The sequence below is a fragment of the Oryctolagus cuniculus genome, chromosome 5, assembly GCF_051225735.1.
Source record: "Oryctolagus cuniculus isolate XC-2025 breed Fujian yellow rabbit chromosome 5, ASM5122573v1, whole genome shotgun sequence".
NCBI lineage: Eukaryota > Metazoa > Chordata > Mammalia > Lagomorpha > Leporidae > Oryctolagus > Oryctolagus cuniculus.
In genome coordinates this window covers 32,519,889-32,534,697 of record NC_142871.1, presented here as the reverse complement: position 1 = coordinate 32,534,697, position 14,809 = coordinate 32,519,889, and the positions used below count along the sequence as shown (strand labels likewise).

The window sequence follows — 14,809 nt, the reverse complement described above, 5'->3', positions numbered from 1 at the left end:
CAGTGTAGCCTTGAACACAGCCCCTCTCCCCCATTCCCACCCAGTGCAGGATGCAGGCATCTCAAGCAGCGTCCTAACCCCTGTGCCAAACAGCCACCCCCTAAACATTTTTATAACACTCTAAAGTAACAATACAAAGGATAGCAATGGATAATGCATTAGCCGGTAACATATCATTTCTTACCATTTTCAAGTATTATGTACTGTGCATTATCGTACGGTTAAATTCTCTGCTTTTGTAGAATTGGCAGAGCAGTAGGTTTATTGACACCAGCACAAAAAAATGGGTAATTGTGTTGTGCTATGATGGCTGGGACGGAGCCACGGGAGTTTGTCAGCTCCATTGTAATCTTACAGGATGACTATCATATGTGAGGTCCAACCTCGTGTCATTGTGTGTGTCACTATAGGGTGCATTCATGATGGCACATAAAGAGACAAGTGAGAAGAAACTCTGGTCCACCTGAAAAGATAATTGGAAATCTTACAGAAAACAACAGTCCCCGTCTGCTTCCCTTAACTTCCACTTACAAGTCCAGGGCTTCCACAGAGACCAGGCAGCCCTCCTTCCCTCCCCACGTGAAGAAAATGTCATGTCCCCGAACAGTCTTCTGTTTGAAATCACACGTCCAGACGGTGTTAACTCCTCCCAGTGAAATACAATGTCCTGGGTGGGTGTTTGGCCTTTCGGATTCAATGCCCCTGTCCCACCTGGGAATACCTGGCTTCCACCCCCAGCTCTAACTCCCGAGTCCAGCTTCCTGTTCATGCAGGTCCTTTAGGACAGTTTGATAGCAGAGTTTATGAGGTCTGTGCCATCCATACAGGAGACCTGAATTGAGTGCCCATTTCCTGGCTCCAGCCCCAGCCGTTGCAGGCATTTGCAGAATGAACCAGTGGATTCCAATAAAATGTTTAAAAGTCAAATAAATAAATACATGACGGGGTGGGGACAAGTGTTTGGTACAGCGGTGGAGACAACACTGGGGAGGCACTCATCCCACAGCCAAGTGCCTGAGTTTCTGTCCCAGCTCCACTTCCAATTCCAGCTTTTTGTTAATGCACACCCTCAAAGACAGCAGGGATGGCTAAGTATTTGGGTCCCTGCCACCACATGGAGACCCAGATTGGGTTCTGGGCTCCTGATTTCAGCCTGGCCCACCTCAAGCTGTTGCACGCATTTGTGGAGTGAAGCAGCAAAAGAAATATCTCTTTCTTTCTCTGTCTCTCTCTGTGTCTCTGTCTCTGTGTTTCAAGTAAAGTGAAAATAAATTTTTTAAAAAAACTTACCTTTTGAGGCCAGCATTGTGGGGTAACAAGTCAAGCTGCCGCCTGCAATGCCTACATCCCATATGAGCTCCAGTTGGAGTCCTGGGTGCTCCTCTTCTGATCCAGTTCCCTGCTAAAATGTCTGGGAAAAGCAGTGGAAGACAGCCCAAGTGCTTGGGCCCCTGCACCCACGTAGGTGATCTGGAAAAATCTCTGGGCTCCTGGCTTCCTTCTGGTCCAGCCCTGACTGCTTACGTCTATTTGGAGAGTGAACCAACAGATGGAAGATCTCTCTCTTTCTCTCTCTCTCTGTAACTCTGCCTTTCAAATAAGTAAAAATAAATAAATCTTTTTTAAGAAAAACTTACCTTTTAATTCCATTTTTCCATGAACTTTTTTAAATATCCAGAAGCTTTTGTCAAAACTAGGTTGCTTTTATCTTCATCCTAAATTTCACTCTATCACCTGTTCAAACTAACTTTAAATCTTGGATCAGAATCCACACTGAAGCAACATCAATCCCCAAACACACGAATGGTTTAGAGTCCTAGAAATGATTTCCTGACATTCGTCCCAGAAACTAACTGAACCGAGTATCGCCTCTGGATTACACAGCCAGGGTAGCCATTGCTCAAAATATTTCTGGTATTGGGGCCGGCACAGTGGTGCAGCAGGTTAATGCCCTGGCCTGAAGCGCCAGCATCCCATATGGGCACTGGTTCTAGCCCCAGCTGCTCCTCTTCTGATCCAGCTCTCTGATATGGCCTGGGATAGCAGTGGGGGATGGCCCATGTCCTTGGGCCCCTGCACCCACGTGGGAGACTTGGAGGAGGTTCCTGGCTCCTGGCTTCAGATCGGCGCAGCTCCAGCGGTTGCAGCCATCTAGGGAGTGAACCAGCAGATGGAAGACCTCTCTCTCTGTCTCTACCTCTCTATAACTCTTTCGAATAAATAAAAATAAATCTTAAAAATATATATATATTTCTGGTATCACCTAGCGGTGGCCACGTCTGCAGTGCGGGCAGCAAGGCTGCGGGGCTATTAGGTGAGGTCGCCCGGGAAGCCAAGGCGGCACGGCAGGGCACGGGGACCCGGGACAGGACATGCAGCCCCACAGTGGCAGGGACCTTGTGGCCACCGAGGCCACGCGCGAAGCGGAGGAGAGAACATGGACATGATTCTCAGAGCGATTGGAAGAGCCTGACTACACGCACTGTCTCTGAAAGACAGTCGTTCTGTGCTGTCTTCTGGAACGTCCGCCAAGGAACTCTGAACATGATGCTCTCGCAACCAGCTTGGTTCTTGATCCCTGTTTAGGTTTTCAAACACACAACGTGGATGCCAGCGCCTCTCCTGCGAGGAGCTCGGCGCTTTCCACAACTGACATTTTCCTCGCAGCAACCCTGTGAGATGGAGGCCTATTCAAGGAAGACAAGAAGAACTCAAGGAAGTAATAGGACGTTCTGAGGAGGATGAGCACCCTGAGAAAGCCTTCAAACATCCGACTCCAGGCGAACGGGCACGCCACTATTTTCTCAATAAGAACGAAATGCAGGAGAAGCTAGCGAGGAACCTGAATCTATTTACCTGCCAATGTTTGCGACTGTCAGTGGCCTTGTAATAGACACTCATCAGAAAGAAATGGAGCCAAAATAGTTGCACCAAAAAGAGTGAAATTCAGAACATCTACTTAGACATGGAGAAAACCATTTCAGTGTCATGAATTCCAGGAGGAAAACTTGTGCTCGGCGTTGGCTTGGTCCTGCCCCGTGGGTCAACCGTGACTGTGGCCTTAACTGCAAAGTTTGCATCGTGTGTGAACCTGGGGAGAAATCTCTTGTTATTATGGAGATGGGCTTTTTTTTTTTTTTTTTTTTTTTTGGAGAAAATAATGAGTTCTGGGAGTGTTACCCTTGTGAAAGACGGGGAACTGGTGCTTTTAAATCCAGAGTGGGACTGCCTACGCCTACGCCCGCTATCAGTAGCAAATACAGACTCAGAGAAGCAGGTCGGTATCTAGATAGGCTTAAAAAGCTAGGTGACAGCAGCAAAAATTCAGACATCGGTCAGCTCCAACACCGATGCAGGTCCCACTCAGGAAGAAAACAATGCAACTTCTAGCCGAAAATCTTCAGTGGGTATAAAAAGAACAGCGAGAGCAGAACATTAACCAAGCAGTCGACGTCAAGAACTCCAGCTTCCAACTCGACCTCATCTAAGCTAATTCCTCTAAATAATTCCAGGGTACCAAAGAAACGAAAAAAGCCTGTGAAGCTCTTGCTTTCAGAGATAAAATTAAGAAAGCATTGCAAGCGGCTGGAGCAAAAAAATGTAGTTCTGTATAGAAAACTGGCCTATTAAAAAAGATCAGCATGGGGTTGGCGCTGTGCCAAGTAGGTTAATCTTCTGCCTGCGGTGCCTGCATCACATATGGGTGTTGATTCTAGTCCCGGCTGCTCCACTTCTGATCCAACTCTCTGCCATGGCCTTGGACAGCAGTAGAAGATGGTCAAGTCCTTGGGCCCCTGCACCCGCGTGGGAGACCTGGAGGAAGCTCCTGGCTCCTGGCTTCGGATCAGCTCAGCTCTGGTGGGATGGGGCCATTTGGGGAGTGAACCAGCGGAAGGAAAACCTTTCTCTGTCTCTCTCCCTCTCACTGTCTGTAACTCTACCTCTTAAATAAATAAATAAAATCTAAAAAAAAAAAAAAAAAAAAAAGATCAGAAGCCAGAGGGCCCAGTGCACGCTGCAGTCGCTGCTGGGTGCTTGACCAGGCGCGCGGCACCAGAACACACACAGAATCTGGGAAGAGGTGCTGTTGGCGGACGGAGGCCTCGCCCTGCACCTACACAACCAGGGGACGAGAGCCAGCCTGAGGAAGGCCTGCACATGCAGCTGGAACCAGATCCGCAGGACGGCTATAAACACAGGGAGACCGAACCTCGCTCCAACAGCAGTGAGCAGGCAGGAGAGGAGGAACTGGCTCCTGAGACTGCACCAAGGAGCCAGCAGAGCGACACCAGCCGATCCAAAAAGAAGTCGCCACAAGGAAAACTGGTAAAACGATTCGTACGTACAGAGGAATCCACTGCGGTGCACGAATGCCCCGGAAAAGATGGTGTTCGCGCCAGATTTGGTGGAGCCGCGTCCTGCCCAAGGCGAGCACGGTAGCACGGTTGGGGTGCTCCTTCACCACTCGGTTGCTCGGTTGTTAGACCCGACAGACGGCTTCAGGACTGCAAACAGCAAGAAGAAGGGGTGGACCACGAGGTAGGACGCCCAGTCTTGCAAACGGCTCTGGGATGCCCAGTTGGCTCTGCGCAGGCGCCATGACAGCCGCAGCAAGGCAAGACCGGGAGATGCTGGGGTGAGCGCTTCGGAGATCAGCATCCAGGTAAGCGAAGACAAAGCTCAATGACGGGTTTAACTCGGGGTCAGGCAGTAGCTCTACCAAGTTGAAAGTCCAGCTCTAGCGGGCCGAGGAAGGCAGGGACCTGTGCAGAGGGCTGTGCTGCGGGGACCCTCTTTCTCCCCTGGAGTCTCCATGGGAGTGGATGACTGCGTCAGCACGCAGAGGAGTAGAGACGACGCCTCCCCCAGGGGACGAGGGGGACTCTGAAGACGACCTTATTCCTCCTCCTCCAGCTAAGCGATCGGGAGAGACGCTACAGGTACTGACATTTCTTCAAGGAGAAGATCAGTCTTTCAGCTTAACAACCGCACAAGCTCCTGGTCTCCATGTGACCTGGGTAACTGAAGAAAGAAAAACCCCGGTCGGTTGCTCCTCAGCTGAACCCTTCGTCTCTTCAGCTTTCTGCCTCGTGCTATAGAAAGCGCACAGTGTGCCGACTCTGCCCAAGTCGGATGTGCACGCATTTGTACCGTGCTTTTTAAATTGCCTTCCTATGTGCAGTTCTGAATTGCAGATAAAGCCCTGTTGTAAAATAAAGGTTCAAGCAAAATTGTGTGGTGAGAACAACTTTCCACACAGGACTGGTTGAAAACAATAATGTGGCTGCACAAGGTTTTTAGTTTAGTTTTTTTTTTTTTTTTTAAAGAGCATCGGCTGAATCTAATATATGACTAAACAATGATTTAAATCATAGTAGCAGCGTGTTAAGGTCTCTGGTGTGTGCTCCTATCACCAGCAACGACCTCTGGCTTTTGGTTTATTTGCTACATGTTTCCTGGTTGCAGTTTGGTCCGTTTTACACTGTTTGGGGGCCCAGGTGTACTGTTTGTGGCCTTTGTTAACACAGCAAGCCACTGGTTGGAAGTCAAATTGATTTCTTTAAAAATCTAAAAAGAAAAAAAGAAAGAAAATTACCCATGTGACAACTCATGATGTGTGTGGGGGTGGCAGTGTGCAGGATGAGTTTCGAAACCGAGTATTTCTTGCCTGTCATGTAAATTCCAGACCTTGTATTGAACACTTTTCAATCCCTTCAGATAAAATGGTTCTTTGCAAGAATGATTGGTGCTTTTTTTTTTTTTTCAAAAATTTGCTGTGAACAATGTGATGACGACAAGCGACATTTGTCTAATGAACTTAACAGCTGTCTTGATTTGGTTCTTAGAGCTTTCTGTTGCACTTGTGAAATGCTACAAAGAATATTTTTTAAAAATCTATTCACTTTAACTTATAATACTTTGTGAAATAAAAACATGAGTCACACAAAAAATATTTCTGAAAGTGGTCTTTAGAAAATGCCTTTAGGGCCCAGTTGCGGCCTTTACAAGAAAATCACTTGAATTACTGGAAAGTCACACCCCTCGGGACCAGTCGTGACACCAGCTCGATCATCCACTCATTCATCAGATTTGGTACTTACCTGGCTATTTCCGGAAATCAAATGCATCCTCACAGGATGCAGCTCTTGGTCAGGCTCTCCTCTGACATGTGCAGGGACACAGAGCTAGCAGAAGGGGGAAGAATCTGCACCAGGCAGGGAGCTGCTCCCTGGTGTCCAGTTGGTCAAGCGCAGTAGCCAGGGCCTCCAAGGGCAGGCTGGTGCTCCTGGCCAGGCCAAAGGGCCGTCCCACTCAATGGATGCTTCTGGCACTCCGGGATTCCAGGCTGACCCATCCAGCCAAGGAGGCCAGGCCTTCGGGAAGGGCTTTCACTTTCCACATGGGCCATATATTCTGAGGGCCACAGCCCTGGCCTCAGGCATTCTTGGTTTAAATCCCAGCTCTGGGGGCCGGCGCTGTGGCACAGCGGGTTAACTCCCTGGCCTGAAGTGCCGGCATCCCATATGGGCGCTGGTCCTAGTCCTGGCTGCTCCTCTTCCAATCCAGCTCTCTGCTGTGAAAGCAGAGAAAGATGGGAAAGCAGTAGAAGATGGCCCAAGTCCTTGGGCCCCTGCACCCATATGGGAGACCCGGAAGAAGCTCTTGGCTTCAGATCGGCACAGCTCCAGCCATTGCAGCCTATTGGGGAGTGAACCAGCAAATGGAAGACCTCTCTCTCTCTCTCTCTCTCTCTCTCTCTACCTCTCCTCTCTCTATGTAACTCTGACTTTCAAATAAATAAATACATAAAATCCCAGCTCTGAAACCTTCTAGCTGTGTGAATTTGAGCAATTGCATTATCTTTGATGTTTTTTGGATGAGGTATTAGATATAATGTTAACTAAGTGAGTTTACATTATCTATTTTCTATCATACATGTCCGATGAGGATGCATATTCTAATCGTTACACGCATAGGCCGAGAAGTTAGCCTCAGGTTCAATCCCAGCTCCCCCCACTCAGGAGCAAGTGGCCTTAGACAAGCTACTGGAATCCTATGAACTCCGTTTGCTTCATCTCTGAAATGGGGATAATAATATTTCTTTTGAATGGCTGTGCTTAAACGAGATACACACGTACTGAGCAGTCGTCTATGCACACGGCAGCGCTCGCCAATTATCGGCTGTGATCGGTGTTTGGATGTAGGGAGAAATGAGATGAACATGACGCAGTGCCCACCATGAAGTTGCTCAGAAGAGCCCGGTGGAGCTGGGAGGGACGAACTGGGAAGGCATTTTAACTGCAATCAATCCAGTAGCTGACAGTCGGTCAGATCTGCTCCCCTGGGTGGGCAAGGGTGGGGGAGGAAGACCTGAGAAAAATGCCCTTTCAGCTTTATCTGAAGGCTGAGTAGGAGCTCCGCATGCAAACGCTGAGGCCCGGAGTTATGGCAGCGTGGCACTGGGGAGCCCAGCAGGTCCATGCTGCCTCGGGGACAAGGGCCACCGGCCGCTTCCGCTTTGAGGTCAGAAGAGGGGGCAGCGGCAGCCATTGGGAGGGCGTGGCTCAGCAGTTAAGAGTTCAGACTCTGCGGCCAGAGGGCCCAGGGTTGAGTCCTGGCCTGGCAGCTTCTCGGTGATGTGCTCTTGGTGGGGACTCAGCTCTCTGTTCCTCTGTACAGGGTGTGTGCTGACGCCTCTGTCCCACGGCTGTTAGGAGGACTTAGCAAATGAGTGCTGGAAAGGTGCCCGGCACAGGAGCAAGTATGAGGTTACTGTTCCATGAATTTAGCTACTAAAATAAATGATCGTCCTCCCTGACCATAGACACAGACCTGTGGAAGGCAGGAGGGTTGCCAAAGGAAGGCAGAGCAAAGCCCCGAGCCCCAGTCCCCAGCTCCCTTTCAGCCTTTAGGGCAAGGCTGCAAACTGAGCAGAGAGGGGCCCAAACCAAGACCACACCGCCAAAGGCTGAAACCCATGGGACCGAGCGTGCTGCCCTCAGGGGCTAACCCCTGGCAAATTGGCTCTGCGCCAAAGCAATTCCACGCTCCAGTGGATGGGTCTGCAGGCCCCAGTAGTGGGTCAGGTGTAGCTTCCCAGCAGGCTGATCTCAGCTGAGGGAGGGAGCTGATAACCCACACAGAAGGAAAAGCAAATGCAAGATGGTATCTCGGAAAGCATGGGTTTGCATGTACAAGTTTCTGTGTACCTAATATATTTCCACCACTTTGATTTTCCAGTCTTTACTGGAATAAAAGCAAAATCAATAAGCATATTATTCAAAGAAAGCCTTGCGCATTTCCCAAGTAGTGAAATAAATAGCTGTACTCGTACTGAAGAACTCATGGGACTCCCACTGCAATCTTGAAGTTTACCAGTTAAGCCGTACTATACCTTGCTTTCATCATTGAATTTTAGGGAATATTTATTTGTTGGAAAATGTTGAATTAGCTCGATGACATCAATCATCTAAGATGTATCAGCAATATGGCTATTTATGATTCAAAATGAAAATTCTTTAAAATAGCCACTTTTGCAATTAATAATGACTCTAGTCTTGCTTTGTCTATAGGTTCTAAAAAATTGATAACCAAAATGTGCTAACAGGTTAGCAGTGGTCAACATGGGCGCACTCAGTGTTATACTGCCCTCTTGTGGTAAACATGGAAAACTGCAGCCTGCAAGTGTCCTCTTCTGGCTTCTTGTAAACATTATTTTGCCAGGTTTTACTTTCTCTTTGCAAACTGCCTAAAATATTTTCTGGAATAAAGCAAAGCAAAGTCCAAATAAACAGATAGTCAAGTTTAATAAGTGGGCCGTGTTGGAAAACATGGGCTGGAAATCTCATCTGCCTGGGGTTCAAACCCAGCTCCACCACCTAACCAGCTGAGAACCCAGGATAGCTACTAGAATGGAGAGATGCCTATTCGGCATCTGTAAAATAGGATACCAAGAGCCTTCAGCCTCCGTGTACCGACGTGCAGGTTAGCTGAATCACTCTAAGGAAAGCACTATGAAGGGTGTCCAGCCGTAAGCAGCTTTCCAAACGAGACCCGTGCAGTGCCTCTTTGGCCTGGCAGTTAGGATGCCCACATCTCACATCCAAGTGCCAGGGTCTTGCTCTTGCTCTTGCAGTCCCAGCTCTCGCTCCTGGCTCCAGCTTCCTGCTGATGCAGGCCCTTGAAAGCAACAGTGACCATCCAAGTAGCTGGGTTCCTGCCCACCCACATGGGAGACGTAGATCCAGCCTCTGTGGCCCAGCTCCAGCCACTGCAGACCTTTGGGGGAATGAGCCACTGCTTGGGTACTCACTCACTGTCTATCTGCTTTTTCTCTGCCTTTCAAGTCGATTTTTTAAAAGATTTTTATTTATTTATTTGCGAGGTAGAATTACAGACATAGAGAGACAGAGAGAAAGGTCTTCCATCCACTGGTTCACTCCCCAAATGGCCACAATGGCCAGAGGTGAGCTGAGCTTAGCCAAAGCCAGGAGCCAGGAGCTTCTTCCGGTCTCCCACCTGGGTGCAAGGGCCCAAGCTCTTTGGCCATCTTCTACTGCTTTCCCAGGCCATAGCAGAGAGCTGGATCGGAAGTGCAGCAGCCGAGACAGGAACCGGCACCCATCTGGGATTCCAGGGCTGCAGACTAGACCCACAGTGCCGGCCCAAGTAGACAAAATATTTGTGGGAGTGAGAGCCGCTGTCATTACCCAACAGGCGAATTAGAGCCTGCTCCCAGTCAGAGTGCTGCAGAGGCTCTCGCGGCCCCCTTGACTGTCCGTTGGGTCCAGCCCAGACCACACGGCCATGCTGAGATTAGTGACAAAGAGAATAACTGAACCTGCAGCCAGGCTGAGCTAGGACGATGTCTTTCCTCGCCAGAGCAGGTGAGTCATGGAATGGGGCACATTCTGTTTGGCCCCCACACTTGACAGTTGATGAGCCTGAGACCCAGAGAAGCGGCGTGGCAGTTAAAGCTGCCACCTACAGTGCCCGCATCCCATATGGGCGCTGGTTCATGTCCTGGATACTCCTCTTCTAATCCAGCTCTCTGCTATGGCCTGGGAAACAGTGAAGTTTGGTCAACGGGAAGGTGTTAAGAATCAGCACCCGGCCAGCGCCACGGCTCACTAGGCTAATCCTCCACCTGCAGCACCAGCACCCCGGGTTCTAGTCCGGGTCAGGGCACTGGATTCTGTCCCGGTTGCTCCTCTTCCAGGCCAGCTCTCTGCTGTGGCCCGGGAGTGCAGTGGAGGATGGTCCAAGTGCTTGTGCCCTGCAACCACATGGGAGACCAGAAGGAAGCACCTGGCTCCTGGCTTCGGATCAGCACACCGTGCCGGCTGCAACGCACCAGCCGTAGTAGCCACTTGGGGGGTGAACCAACGGAAAAGGAAGACCTGTCTCTCTGTGTCTCTCTCTCTCTCTCCATCTAACTCTGCCTGTCAAAAAAAAAAAAAAAGAATCAGCACCCTCAAGGCGAGGAGAAACAGCTCCCAGTAGCCATCAGAGCCCCAGCGAGATCTGCTCGTCTTTACTCAGATGCCATCATGGCCCCTGCTGCCTCGGCTGACCCCGCCTCCCGAACTCACCCAGGGGTCGGAGAACACTTTACAGACGCCCTGCTTATTTACCTGAGCCTGCTTCCCAGGAAACTCAACCTACAGTAGCCTTTTCTTTTTTAAAAAGATTATCTATTTATTGGAGAGGCAGTCAGGGAGGGGGGGAGAGAAAGACAAAGGGGTCCTCCATCCACGGGTTCACCCCCGAAATGGCTGCAACAACTGAGTTGAGCTGATCCAAAGCCAAGGAGCCAGGAGCCCCTCCGGGTCTCCCACAGGGGTGCAAGGGCCAAAGCACTTGGACCATCCTCCACCACTTCCCCCGGGCCATTAGCAGGGAGCTGGATTGGAAGTGGAGCAGCCAGGACTCCAACAGGCACCATGTGGGATGGCTGTGGCACCAGCAGAGGCTTAATCTACTACACCAAAGTGCTGGCCCCCTTTTTTTGTTTTTTTAAAGATTACCAGTAACCTTTTTCTATAAAAATCTCTCCCCTTAAACTGTTTGAGGTAAGTAGGGGTTTTGTTTGGGGGCACATTGAATTTAAAAGAAATCCAACTATATACATAGCCTCTCCAATTTGAGTAGAGTGTATGTGTGTGTGTGTGTGTGTGTGTGTGTTTAAGATTTACTTATTTATTTCTTTATTTGAAAGGCATAGTTACAGAGAGGCATGGGCAGAGGTAGACAGAGAGAGAGAGAGGTCTTCTACCTGCTGGTTCACTCCCCAGAAAGCTGCAATGGCCAGAGCTGCACCAATCTGAAGCCAAGAGCCAGGAGCTTCTTCCAGGTCTCCCACATGGGTGCAGGGACCCAAGCACTTGGGCCATCTTCATCTGCTTTCCCAAGCCACAGCAGAGAGCTGGATCGGAAGTGGAGCGGCCGAGTCTCAAACCAGCACTCATATGGGACGCTGGCATGGCAGGCAGGCTTTACCCGCTACACCACAGCACCAGCCCAGAATGTGTGCTTTTTACCCAGCTAAATCTACTGAGGCTCTTTCCCCATTGCTACCCTCAAAATTACCTTCTCTATAACTGGCTCTCTCCCCAAACCCAATTTGCAACAAACTGAAAGCCTACATCTCCTCCATCTTCAAAAGCTGAAATTACCCACCCTTCCCCCCAAGGAAGGTGGGGGCTTTGGTGTGATTAGATCATGAGGGCGGCACCCACGAGATGGGGATGGTGCCCTCCTAAGAGACCCTGGAGGGCTAGCTAGCTTAGGACACGGCAAGAAGACCCATCTGTGAACCAGGAACAGACCCTCGCCTGATAGCGAATCTGCTGGCACCTTGACCTCAGACTTCCCAGCCTCTAGGACTGTCAGAAATAACCTTCTGCTGTTTATAAGTCGCCCGGTTTACCATGCCTTGTTAGTCTAGTGCACTGAGACAGAGTTTTTATTTAAATTTCATCATTACAATTATACAGATCCTCATTATAAAAGTAGGGTCTTTGGCTATCCCCTCCTAGCAACCATGCCACCACTATTTTCAATCTGGGGCTCCCTCCAGATTCTGAATCAGGAAAGTTGTGTCTCCCCTGTCTATGGTCTGCATATCTCAAGTTAAATTCTGAACAGCCTTCACTTTCTGCAGTCCACATTATAACCCTTTCTTTAAAAACTTCCAGATGGAAAACAGCAGAACGCTTTGTCAAATGTCCTCACTCAAGCATCTTAGTTACAGGGATTAACAGCCACTTGGGAAAGAAGACAGCAACCTAGTTTAAGGCACCCAAAGAAAAGGGACAAGGGTCTTTTCTAGGGCAAAGGAGAGAATCAATGTTGTAGAGCCTGGGAAAGAAACTAACATTTCTGTTGTCCTTTTTTAGATTTATTTTCTTTATTTGAAAGGCAGGGGAGAGAGACAGGAGAAAGGAGAGAAAAAGGAGAGACAGACAGACAGACATACCTTCCATTAGCTGGTTCACTCTCCAAATGGTTATAATGGCCAGGGTTAGGCCAGGCAGAAACCAAGAGCCCTGAACTCCATCAGGGTCTCTCACGTGGATACAAGGACCCAAGCACTTGACGCATGATCCGCTGCTTTCCCAGGCACATTTGCAGGGAGCTGCATCAGAAGTGGAGCAGTTGGGACATGAAACAGCATTCATATGGGATACCAGTGTTGCAGGCAGTAACTTAACCTGCTGAGCCACATCGCTGGCTCCAAAACTAGCTTTTCTGTAACTTGCAAGAGAAAGCATTTCAGCATTCATAGTACTGTGAACAAAACAGTGATCAAGTATGAATTTTATAAGATTCAGGTATTAGGTAACCTATATACAGGCTCATGATCAAGGACACAATTGAGTCTCCAACCCTGGGCCTCTATAGTAAACAGTTGTTCCTGAGAGCCCAAGCTTAGGCCACTCAAGGAGGGACTTTAGGGAAGACGGTCACATCTTCCAGAACACCAGGGGTCACACTTCCAGACACAGAAGAGTCTCATGTGTCACTGGTATTGAAATGTGCTTTGGGAAAGCAGAAAATTCCTTCTAAAGTAAAACACTAAAGTCTTCCAAAATTTCAACTCGAGGTTTGTCGAGAAAGATGCTTCCCTGAGCACAGGCTGGTACATGTTGAGCATCCCTCATTGGAGAATCAAACTCAGACTGTTCCAGAATCCTAAACTTTCTGAGCGCCATGTGATGCCAAAGTGGGAAAGCTCACACCATGAAACTGTTTTCATCTACAAAGTTATTAAAAATATTATCTAAAATTACCTTTGGTTTATGTGTATAAATTCTACATAAAGGGGTCAGTGCTGTGGCATAGTGGTTAACGCCACTACCTGCAGTGCCGGCATTCCATATGGGCACTGGCTCAAGTCCCAGCTGCTCCACTTCTGATCCAGCACCCTGCTAATGTGCCTGAGAAAGCAGTGGAGGATGGCTCAAGTGCTTGGGCCCCTGCACCTACATGGGAGCCAAGAAGCAGCTCCAGGTTCCTGGCTCCTGGCTTCAGATCAGCCCAGCTCCAGCTGCTGCAGCCATTTGGAGAGTGAACCAGGGAACGGAAGACTTCTCTCTTTCTGTTGTGTTTCTCTCTATATATCTCTGCCTTTCAAAAAAGTAAGTCTTTAAACACAATTAATAAATAAATAAATTTATATAAAACATAATTTAATTTTGTGCTTACACTTGGGTCCCCTCCCAAAGACATCTCATAACGTGTGTGCAAATATTTCTACAACAGCAAAAAACTGAAAACACTTCCAAGCCACAGCATTTTCTCTCTTTATTTTTTAAAGATTTATTTTATTTGAAAGCCAGAGTTACACAGAGAGAAGAGAGGCAGACTGAGAGAAAGGTCTTCCATCCGATGGTTCACTACCCAATTGGCCGCAACGGCTGGAGCTGCGCCGATCCAAAGCCAGGAACCAGGAGCTTCTTCTAGGTCTCCCACGCAGGTGCAGGGGCCCAAGGACTTGGGCCATCTTCTACTGCTTTCCCAGGCCACCGCAGAGAGCTGGATCAGAAGAGGAGCAGCCAGGACTAGAACCAGCGCCCATATGGGATGCCGGTGCTCCAGGCCAGGGCGTTAACCCACTGCGCCACAGCGCCGGCCCCAGGCCTGAGCATTTTCAGTAGGGGATCTTCAACCCATAACTTCCAAAGATTTCTGCTGGTTGCTGGGACATTTCTGAACAGGAAACTAGGAAATATCAACTCATTTTGAGGGATGAAAAGCAGTTATTTGGAAGAAACAAAAAGAGAAAAAGGCAGGGTGAGGGAAATATACATGAGGGAAAAGAACAATCAAGCAGGAAAAGAAAAAACAGAAAATCCACCTCAGAAGGAATAACAGGCAAGCATCAAAACCACACTATAGGGCCCGGCACTGTGGCACAGTGGCCTGCAGTGCCAGCACTCCATATGGGCGCCGGTTCGAGTCCCAGCTGCTTTTCTTCCTATCTGCCTCTGCTATGGCCTGGGAAAGAGTAGAAGATGGACTAAGTGCTTGGGCCACTGCACCTGCATGGGAAGACCTGGAAGAAGCTCCTGGCTTTTGGCTTCAGATCTGCTCAGCTCTAGCCATCGTGGCCATTTTGGGAGTGAACCAACGGATGGAAGACCTCTCTCTCTATCTCTACCTCTCCCTGTATCTCTTTCAAATAAATAAAATAAATCTTTAAAAAAAAAGAAAACTACACTACTTGCTGTATCATTACTGATGATTTGGGCTGCAAGTCTCAGAAAACCCACAATGCATATTTTTCTGAATTTCTCTTATATAAGAA

At 48.8% G+C, this 14,809-nt stretch overlaps 1 pseudogene; it reads left to right on the top strand.

Moving 5' to 3' along the window:
* Window positions 1-306: 306 nt before the first annotated feature.
* On the top strand, window positions 307-3,716 carry LOC108177356 (histone-lysine N-methyltransferase KMT5B pseudogene; annotated as a pseudogene).
* Window positions 3,717-14,809: the final 11,093 nt, after the last annotated feature.